The sequence below is a fragment of the Lontra canadensis genome, unplaced genomic scaffold, assembly GCF_010015895.1.
Source record: "Lontra canadensis isolate GAN:19392208 unplaced genomic scaffold, GSC_riverotter_1.0 scaffold88, whole genome shotgun sequence".
NCBI classification, from domain to species: Eukaryota; Metazoa; Chordata; class Mammalia; order Carnivora; family Mustelidae; genus Lontra; species Lontra canadensis.
This window is the reverse complement of record NW_022631082.1, coordinates 3,328,862-3,338,877: the sequence shown is the minus strand read 5'-3', so window position 1 is coordinate 3,338,877 and position 10,016 is coordinate 3,328,862.

Below are 10,016 nucleotides of genomic sequence, written 5' to 3'. Positions count from 1 at the left end.
CTGTGGACTCTGCCGATCCACCAGCACTTGCCTCACCTGTGGCTCCTTCTAGGATCCCACCTCAGCAATGGCCCCAGGGATTGGGGCAGCATTCTTTGTTCCTGCTTCTCCCTCTCCTCCACCGAGCCACCTAGGTCTATTGACTTTACCTCCTGAATGCCTCCCAAAACAACTTCCAAAATAACTTGCTGTAAAAGCATCTGGCAAATGACTTGTATCCAGCATATATAAAGAGCTCTTGCAAATCATCAACAAGAAAAAAAGGCAGAAACCCCAAAGGAAAAATGGGCCCTTCCCAAAAGGTCATCTCCAAATGACCAACAAAATGGAACCATTCACTGTAGAGGCAGCAGGAAAAGTGGATGGTGAATTAAAAAAAAAAAAAAATGACTTCTGAGAGGTGTCAAGGAGCCAGATATGAGGACTTTATTGCAGTGCTGTGAAAAGTGAAAAGTTAGAAGCTGCTGGAATGTGCATCCGTGGAGGAGTAGAGAAATGAAAAGGAGGATGGTCCTGTGATGGAATATCATATAGGAGTGAAGAAGGAATAAATAGTTTCTCCTCTCATCTCTATCTGGACATAAATGTATCTCAAAAACATACTGGTGAGTGAAAAAAAGTTGTGCAATGATAATTCAGTGTGATATACTATTTATATAAATCATATAAAACACACACAATAGTTCTATATGTTGTTTACGGTTCTGTCTCTTCCCAGGAAGGTAGATACAGATTATGGAAGTGGTTTCCCTATGGGGAGTACAGTGATTTTGTTCTGGGTACTTGTGTCTTTCGTGTGTGTCTCCCTGCAGTGGCCAGAGAAATCAGGTTGCTGCCAACTGATGGGCCTGTGGGGTCATCAGAGTGGAGTGTGACCTGATGGCCAACACAGCTGGGGGGCATCAGTGTGATGGAGGGGGCCAGAGGGACAAGAGGGACAAAAATAAAGGTGGCCCTTATGCCAGCATGTGTCCACCATATATAAAGAGCTCTTACAAACCAATAAGAAGAAGGCAGAAACTTCAAAGGAAAAAAAAATGGGCCCTTCACAAAAGGTAATCTCCAAATGGCCAATAGGTTATAAATATGCTTGACATCATGAGTCAACAGGGAGATGCACATTAAACCCAAAACACCATGTCATGCTACACCTACCAGAATGGCTAACGTGAGAAAAACAACATCAACTCTGTTTCTACACTGCTTTGGAAAACTCCACAAAACTGATTAAACACTGGTGCTGTCATTGGTAGGGATAAACTCAACAGAAATGAAAACTTGAGTTCATAACACTCCTGCTCATGATAACCCCACAATGGAAACCACCTCTACGTCCAGCCAAGGGATAGGTCCATCAATTGTGGTAACTTGACAAAATGGAATATTATAAAACAGCGATTCTCAAACAAACAAACACACACAAAAAAACAGTGATTCTCTACAGGGGTGATTTTGACATTTGGCCATGTCTGGGGACATTTCTGGTGTCGTGGCTCAGAGAGGTGTGCTGTCATCATCTCATGGGTAGAAGCCAGATGCTGCTCAACTTCCTGCCGTGTGTGGCACAACAAAGAATTATTCAGCCCCAGATGTCAGTGGTGGTTGAGAAACTCTGCTATACAATGACAATGAACACAGACTTCAACCTGGAACAACGTGGGCAAATCCAACCGCACACTGCCGGGCATAAAGGGAATGGCCAGCCTGCTTCCCTTTATCCGAAGTCCAAAGGACAGGCAAAGGGATCATATGTTATTCAAAGTCAAGTTAGGGGTTACCTTGGGTGGACGTGAAGGGAAGGAGATGCAGCATGGGCTTTGAGGGGCTGGCGGGATTCTGTCGTGGATCTGCGTCCTGGCTACATGAACCCAACATTTGTAACTTGTGCGCATTTTCTGTATGTGTGCTTTATTTAAGTAAAAGGTTCTAAAAGTTAAAAATCCTCCTCTTCGACCCCTCTGCCCTGTTCAGCTCTGCACTGGGTGACTTCTCTGACCTCTCCCCTCTCCCCAGCCACCTCCAGACAACAGCTAGAGGATCTCTAGGGCACTGGGGTGATACTGTGTCCCTCCCTGCTCTAAACCCTTCCATGGCTCCCTATGGCCCCCAAGGTTAGATCCAAGTCTTTAAGGACTTTCTTGGCGCTGGTCCTGCTTTGTCCTCTCACCTGTACCTTCCTTCACTACTCCTTACGCCATCAAATTAACCTTCAGCCCCAAATGCGCTGCTTCAAACCTCCAGGCCTTGGCACATGCTTTCCTCTTTGCCGGATTGCTTGGCTGGCGTGACACACTCTTGCCCTCTGAGGTTCGGCTCCAAAGCACACTGGGTTTTGCAAAATACAAGAGAAGGCTTTGAGTAACATGCAAAAGCTTACTGGCTCACCCCTCCAGGTCCTTTCCTCCAGGGAAAGCCCCCACACCCTCTGAGCCACCCAGGGATTACTGGGGGGGGGGGGGGAGAGAACTGAGAAAGCCCAGATCTCCGCCAGACGGTTGTGCCCCACACCCCCGCCCCGTGCCGCTCCGCCCCGCCCCTTGGGGAAGGACAAGACAGGGACCCCAAAGGTTCAGAGCATGGACACTGCCCCTCTTCCTTCCCAGCAGCCGCCACGTCTCCAGCCCCCTACCAGGGTTTTGCCTCTCCTACTCCCGATTTCCTCACCCCCTCCCATTTCCAGAAGACTCTGCGCTGCCCCGCCCCCGCACAAGCCTGTAGCAGGTTCAGAAGGGGAGGTTGGGGGGCGGGGAAAGTTCCGGGGAGGTGGAGTCAGGTCAGCCCCCCCGCCCCCAGCACTCCCGCGGGCCTTGGGAGATTGAGCCCAGCGGGTCTCTGGCTCCCACTCTTCCCCAGAACCGAGCCCTGGCAGGCTTCACGCAGGGCGGCTAGCTTTGCGGAGGCACCCGTGACTCGCTGGGCTCCAGTGCTCACATGCTGTGTGACTGGGGGCCGGCACCCAAGGTCTCCGTGCCTCAGTTTCCTGGCCTGCGAAAGAAGATAAGGGGGCCCACTTCACAGGGCCACGGAAGGGTCCGATGAGTCATTTAAAATAACGTCTGGCACTCAAGCACCCCGGGACAGTATTTTTGCTGGTGTTTTTACTTTAAATAGGCAAGAAGCCGAGGGCGTGCCCTGCCTTTGGGAAATGGTCAATAAATGATGTTTTCCCCTCCCACGCCTCCTCTCGGATTGTCTCCATGCTGGTTTTGACCCAGGAGGGTCTAGAGGCCAAGTTCCAGCAAGTCTGCCCCATGGCCTCTGCTGCCTGTGTGCAGAGGGCGGCCCATTCCACCAGCCCTGGGAGACAGGCAGGACAAACCCCAGCCAGTGGCCCCTTGCAGTTAGGCCTAACCTTTCTCCGTAGCCTCCCCTCATGCCCCCACCCATGGGGACTGTCACCCACAGGTGTCCTGCCCTCCCACGGCTCTGCCTGCCCTGGACACCAGGGACCACACCTCTCCAGCTCAGAGACACAGCGAGCTTCCAATGCATCCCTCTCATGGACATTAGGACTTCTCCCCTGCGACCGGGCACTGTCCCACCAAGTCTCCTGTTGCCCCATGCCCCCCACTCAGCGTCACCCACCTGACCAGCCAGTCAGAGAGGGATATCATGCGAGGCACAGTCCAGACCTACCCATGACTCTCTCAGGCTGCCCCCTCTCAGGTCACATTGGACTTTTGTTTCAAGGGACCTCCCCCGCCACCGCCCTGCTTCCCAGCCCCCTGCAACTCTGCCTACCTGTCCCTTCAGCTGAGGGACATTCTGTCTTTGGGAAGATCACCGTGACCTCCTACCCATGTCCTGAACATCTCGTGCCCACCCAACGTCCCCCATCACACACCCAGCCCACTGACCTGGAATTACCAACGGGCCTCTTCAACAGCTTTGGCTCACTGGTCCCAGAGAAAAGCCCCTCCAGTGAACACTGGCACCAAAAGGCCAAAGCGAGAAACAAAAGGGTTGATTGGAAGGAACTGTGTCTTTTGAAAACAGAGTACAAATTATGACAAGGAATTCATTCTACTTTAGAGTAAACAAGATGTGAGCTTCAGTTGACACTACAGGCTAATTCTTCAAACAAAAAAAGAAATTAATTCATTGGGGGTTTTTTGGAAGGGCATTTCCTCCCCCCACCAAATTGTATTTCATAATTTATATTTAATATTGCAGTAGGATTCTGGAGTCATTGGAGGAGAAAATAGACAAAGAGAGAGAGAGAGCATAAAACACAACAAAAATGCTTGGAGGGTATTGTGGTTTGAATTGTGTCCCCCAGAAAGATATGTTGAAGTCCTAACTCCCAGTATCTGGGAATGTGACTTTTTTTTTAAAGATTTTATTTATTTATTTGACAGAGAGAGAGACAGCGAGAGAGAGAGAGAGAGAGAGAGAACACAAGCAGGGGGAGTGGGAGAGGGAAAAGCAGCCCTCCTGCTGAGTGATGCCAGGGGGTGGGGGGGAAGGGGTTGATCCCAGGATTCTGGGATCATGACCTGACCACCTGATCCAAAGGCAGACGCTTAATGATGGAGTCACCCAGACACCCTGGGAATGTGACCTTTATTTGGAAATAGGATCTTTGTAGATACAATCAAATCAAGGTGAGGTCACCCTGGAATTGAGTGGGCCCTTAATCTGAGGACCTCACGGAAGAAGTTTGGACAGAGAGACATGCAGAGAAGGGAAATGCAGGCACTGGAATGACATGTCTACAAGACAAGCAATGCCAAGGATTTCAGGCATCCATGAAAGCTAGAAGAGGCAGGAAAGAGCCTTCCTTGGAGCTGTCGGAGGGGGCACTGTGGGTCCAATATCAAGGGCCCCGTGGATCCCTTGATATTGGACATGGAACTCCATTATGGCGGCCTCAGGAAACCAGACAGGGGTCTGCGTCTGACCCATCTAATGTCTGAGTCACTCTCCCTGGAGCAGCCTGTCCTGCCTCGGCCAATGGGCACTTTCTCCGTGTTTATTTATTCCTCCGGCCCACCACCCATCCCTCCTCCGTCAAAAACTCACCTGCGTTTTGGTCCCTGCCCACAGCCACTTTCTCTCACCACATGAAATCCCACCAGATTGCCAGACTGGTCATATCATTTTGCAATAGACTTGCATTGTGTTCACGTCGTTTTGGGGGGAAACAAACAAACAAACTTCGTTTGGGGGAATGTTTACAACATTCCACAACTAGAGAACAACTGATCCCCTCCGCCCCACCAAAAAAAAAAAAAAAAAAAAAAAAAAAATCATGTTCCGTGGGTGCGGCTTGGTGCTGATATAATCCTAGAGACTGAAGTGGGGTCTGATTTCTTAAATCATCAATTTAGTAATAAACAGCTTTCATGTTGTGACAACTCTAGCTTCCCTCCACATCCTACAACTACCCTCCTTGCAGATGGGACGGCCCTAGCCAGCTCCCAAATCGCACATCTAAAGGATGGCTGATTCCTCGAATACTGCAGGGACAACCGGGAGAATAAGTGGGATCCCTACCTCACACCTTACCTCATAAATTCCTGAGGGGCCAAAGTTTTACATGTGAGAAATAAAATCATAAAAGTACGAGGGAAAAAAACACATGGGGACCTCATAAAAATAGTAATTTGAGAATAGGTAAGGTCTTTCTAAGAAAAATAATTAAACACAAAAGCTGCGAAAGAAAGCTGAGTCCAACTTCCTAAAAATCCAAATAGACACACGGGGAGAGAACATTATAAACAAGGTAAAAGTACAACAAATGGGGAGTGGGGGTGGGGGTGGGAACGATATTGCAGCTTGTATCAGAGAATATGGAGTCATTTCCTTAATACTGAAAAGAGCTTTGGGGCACCTGGCTGGCTCAGTTGGGGGACCACGTGAACCCTGATCTCAGGATTGTGAGTGCAAGCCCCACATCAGGAGTTGAGATGACTTAAATAAATAATATTTTTTTAAAAGCTCCTAGGTGTATGGGGTGCCTGGGTGGCTCAGTAAGTTAAAGCCTCTGCCTTCCGCTCAGGTTGTGAGCCCAGCGTCCTGGGATTGAGCCCCACATCGGGCTCTCTGCTCATCGGGGAGCCTGCTTCCCGCCCCCCGCCCCCCCGCCGCCTGCCTCTCTGCCTACTTGTGATCTCTGTCAAATAAATAAATAAAATCTTAAAAAAAAATAAAATAAAAGCTCCTAGGTGTATTTTTCCCATAATTTTTTTAAAAACTGAGATGCTCAGCCTCACCTAAAGCAATTAAAAATGTAAACTCCATTATTGTTAATTTCTCAGATTAGCAAAGCTTGATAGAGCTGCTATTGTGGAGAATGGGGAAACGAGGCAAAATTCTACCTTTGGAAAAAAATCTACCTTTGACACCCTCTGACTGGCACTTCTTCTGGGGATGTATGGCTTGACATCACCTTAACATCACTGGCTAGAATCACCTCTGCACCAGGGTCCTCATTACACTGATCTTCAAAGGAGGGGACTGGTTCCCTTAGAAAGAACAATGCCGTGGGGGACCTGGCTGGCTCACTTGTTAGAGCACGCGACTCTTGATCTCGGGATCATGAGTTCAAACCCCACGCTGGGTGTAGAGCTTACTTAAAAACAAACAAAATACCCAGGTGGTGATAGCTTCCCAACTCTGTGACTATCTTAAAAACCCTCCACCTGAAGAACGCTGTAAATTGGGGAATTAAATGGCATATGAGTTATATCTCTAAAGCTACTATCAAAATAAATAAATAAGTAAATAAAACGCCCTCCCTTTCAAAGAGAGAGAGACCTCTTCATCTATTGGTATCAAGGAACACCCAGGAATATTAATAAAAAACAAGGTTCCGTTTTCTCAGAAAGTTGAACCTAGTTTTACCGCACGAGCCAGGAACTCTTCCTCTGGGTATCCCTGGAAAGCAAGGACTCCAAGAGGTCCCCTACCCCCACGTTCCCTGTAGCATGACTCACAGTGGCCGGCTGGTGAAACGACCCAAGTGTCCATCAACACATGAATGGATAAAGAAGATGTGGTCCATCCGAACAATGGAATATTCCTCAGTCATGAAAAAGAATAAAATTCTGATACATGGATGGACCTTCAAAACGTTATGTTAAGCGAACTAAGCCAGACACGAAAGGACAAATACCAACTAATTCCACTCATATAAGATACCTCGAATGGGTACATTCACAGAGACGCAGAGTAGATGGTGGAAGCCAGGGACTGAACCTGGGGGTGGGGAGTCAGTGTTTCATGGGGACAGAGGTTCAGTCCAGGAAGATGAGAAAGTTCTGGAGATGGATGGTGGGGATGGTGCTTGAATCTTCTTAATGCCCCTGAGCTGTGGACTTAAAAATGTTACAGTAGAGGGGGTGCCTGGCTGGCTCTATCAAGAGAACACGTGACGCTTGATCTCGGGGTTGTGGGTTCGAACCCCATGCTGGGTGAAGAGATTACTTTAAAAAATAAAATCTTTTTAAAAAATTAAAAGTGCAAAAAAAAAAAAGAAGAAAAAGAAGGTATACATTTATACACAAAAACTAATTTCAGGAAGCTGAACCAATTTATTGAGCCTCTAGGAGCAGAGCTGGGGACCTGGGAGACAGACAGGGTAGGAGGACTCTTGGCTCTAGTAAACCCTTGCGCAGCATTTGAATGTTATGTACTAACTGTTCCAAAGGAAAAACATTTCAATGCAAACCAGAGATTGTCATCTCCTATCTTAAAAAGACTTATAAAGGGGTGCCTGGGTGGCTCAATGGGTTAAGCGTCTGCCTTCAGCTCAGGTCATGATCTCAGGGTCCTGGGATGGAGCCCCCGAGGGTGAGTGGTCTCCCTACTCTGTGGGGAACCTGCTTCTCTCTCTCCCTCTGCCCCTCCCCACCCCTCATGCTCTCTCTTGTTCATTCTCTCTCTCTCAAATAAATAAATAAAATCTCAAAAAATTAAAATACAATGAAATAGTACTCAATTTCTTCCTAATCAAATCCAGGAGAGGGGATGTTGTCTTGAATCTGCAGGTGTTGACATGGGGGCTCCAAGTCTTGCTGTGTCACCAAGGGCAAGTACCCTCACCTCCCACCAGGATGACCAAGCACCTCAGTTAGCTCAGGGCCCTCTGGTGCCAGCACTGGAAGCCCCGTGTCCCAGCCACACTGGATGGCTGGTCACAGCACCTCCGGGCCCAGGACGTTTTATCTGCCGGTTTGTACAGACCTTGCGGGCATGCAGGTGGGGATTGGGAGAAATGAGAGCTTCCTGGATGCCCTTGGAGTGTCAGGGTGGGGTGGAAGGGGGAAGGCAGGAATCAATGACCCAGGAGCCCGGAAGGTAGGTGTGGGGGCCCTTTCCCATCACCCCCAGGGGGCCAGGCCAGCCCTGGGGATAGGGAAGTATGGACAGTGAGTGAGGGAATGAGAGGTGTGTGTCTGCCAGGGCTGAGGAAGGGTGAGGATCCTCTGTGTCCCCACCTGGGTGCCTCCAACCCTGCAAAGGGAAAGAAAAGGGGTGTTGCTGGCGGACGATAAGAGGTCAGGAGGAGCTGAGTTCAAAACTGCCCCCTCTCTGGCTGTGTGGCCTTGGGCAGCTAACTGCACCACTCTGGGCTTGCGTCCTCATCTGTGAAATGGGAATTTTAAATGCACTTGCTTCACAGACAGGATTGGAGATTTTCACCTCCGTAAAGCTCCCAGCGTGTGTGCCTGGAGTCAACGCAGTCATGCTGTTCCCTACCTAGTCATGCTGTTCCCTGCCTGGCTGCTGGGAACCTCAGGCCAGCGGGGGTGGCATCAACTCAAGAGGATTAGCCTGCTGCCCCTGGGGAGCTGGGAGGGCCCTTGGAGAGGCAGCAGCAGAATTAGAAGAAGACAGAGCTGCTCCAGGGAGAAAAGCACATCTTCCTCCCTCCCGTGTCCCCACCCCTGCAGGCAGCCAGAGAAGTTGAGGCTGCTTGCGTCCATGCTCAGATGCTTGCACACAAACACACACAAGGAAACACAGAAACACACAGAGACCCAGACCTGGAGGCGCGCGGACAAGGACACACAGACTCACAGACACACCCAGCAGGCTCCCTCCTGAGCCTTTCCTGGACAGAGTTCACTTCTCACCTTGCCTCTCCCTGTTCTCCCCGCCCTTCAAGACCATCCGTGAGACACTGTGTACCAGGCCCCCTTCCTGGCGTTACGGTCACCGGAGGATCAAAATGGACCCCCCCCCAGCCTTGAGGGGTGAACATTTTCTGGGGGCAGCCATCAGGCACAGGATATAAAAACCAAGAGGGAGGAGGGCTGAGGAGAGAGAGCTGTGGAGGGGGACGGCAAGGAGACGGTGGGATGGGTCGTGCAGGGTGAACCTTTCACTAAAGACCCAAGGGATGGAGGAGGACTCGCAGGCAATGTTGTTCCAGGCAGAAGGAAAAATCAGTGCAAAGTCTTCTCCACGCCCCATCCCACCTGTCGTAATGCTCCCCAGCCCTGGCTCAGGCCATTTGGTTGGAGAAGCATGGAGACAGAGATCCCTCCAGGTATCTGCCTCCCAGATGGTCTGGTTATCCTCCATTCCACAGATGAGCACACCACGGGGCTCAGAGGGGCTGCATCACCCAGCCGATGTCACACAGCACAAACATGCCCCCCCCCCCGCCATTGTGAACGGAAGTCTTGATTGGCAAAGGCTGGGCCAGGGAGGACAGTCGGCCACAGACCTGGGGCAACAGGCCTGGCATGAGTTGGGCAGTGCAGGGCACAGAGAGGCAGTGACAAACAGACATCTGGGATTTCAGTCCTCACCCTGCTGGAACAAAGGTGCAGCAGCCCTGGAGACCACCAGAGGGGACCAGAGGTCTGGAGGGGGTGGGTGATGTGGGGGCACATGGCTGGGGGGGGATTGGGGGGTCTGACCTGGGTGGGGCCCCAGGCTGCTGATTTGGAAAGGGAGTGCAGATGTGTGTGTTGGGGGAGGGGTTCCTGAGAGCGCAATCAGGTAGGTCTCTGGGTGGGAGGATGGGGGTCTGTGTGAGTTTCCTTTTCAACAGGGATGAACGA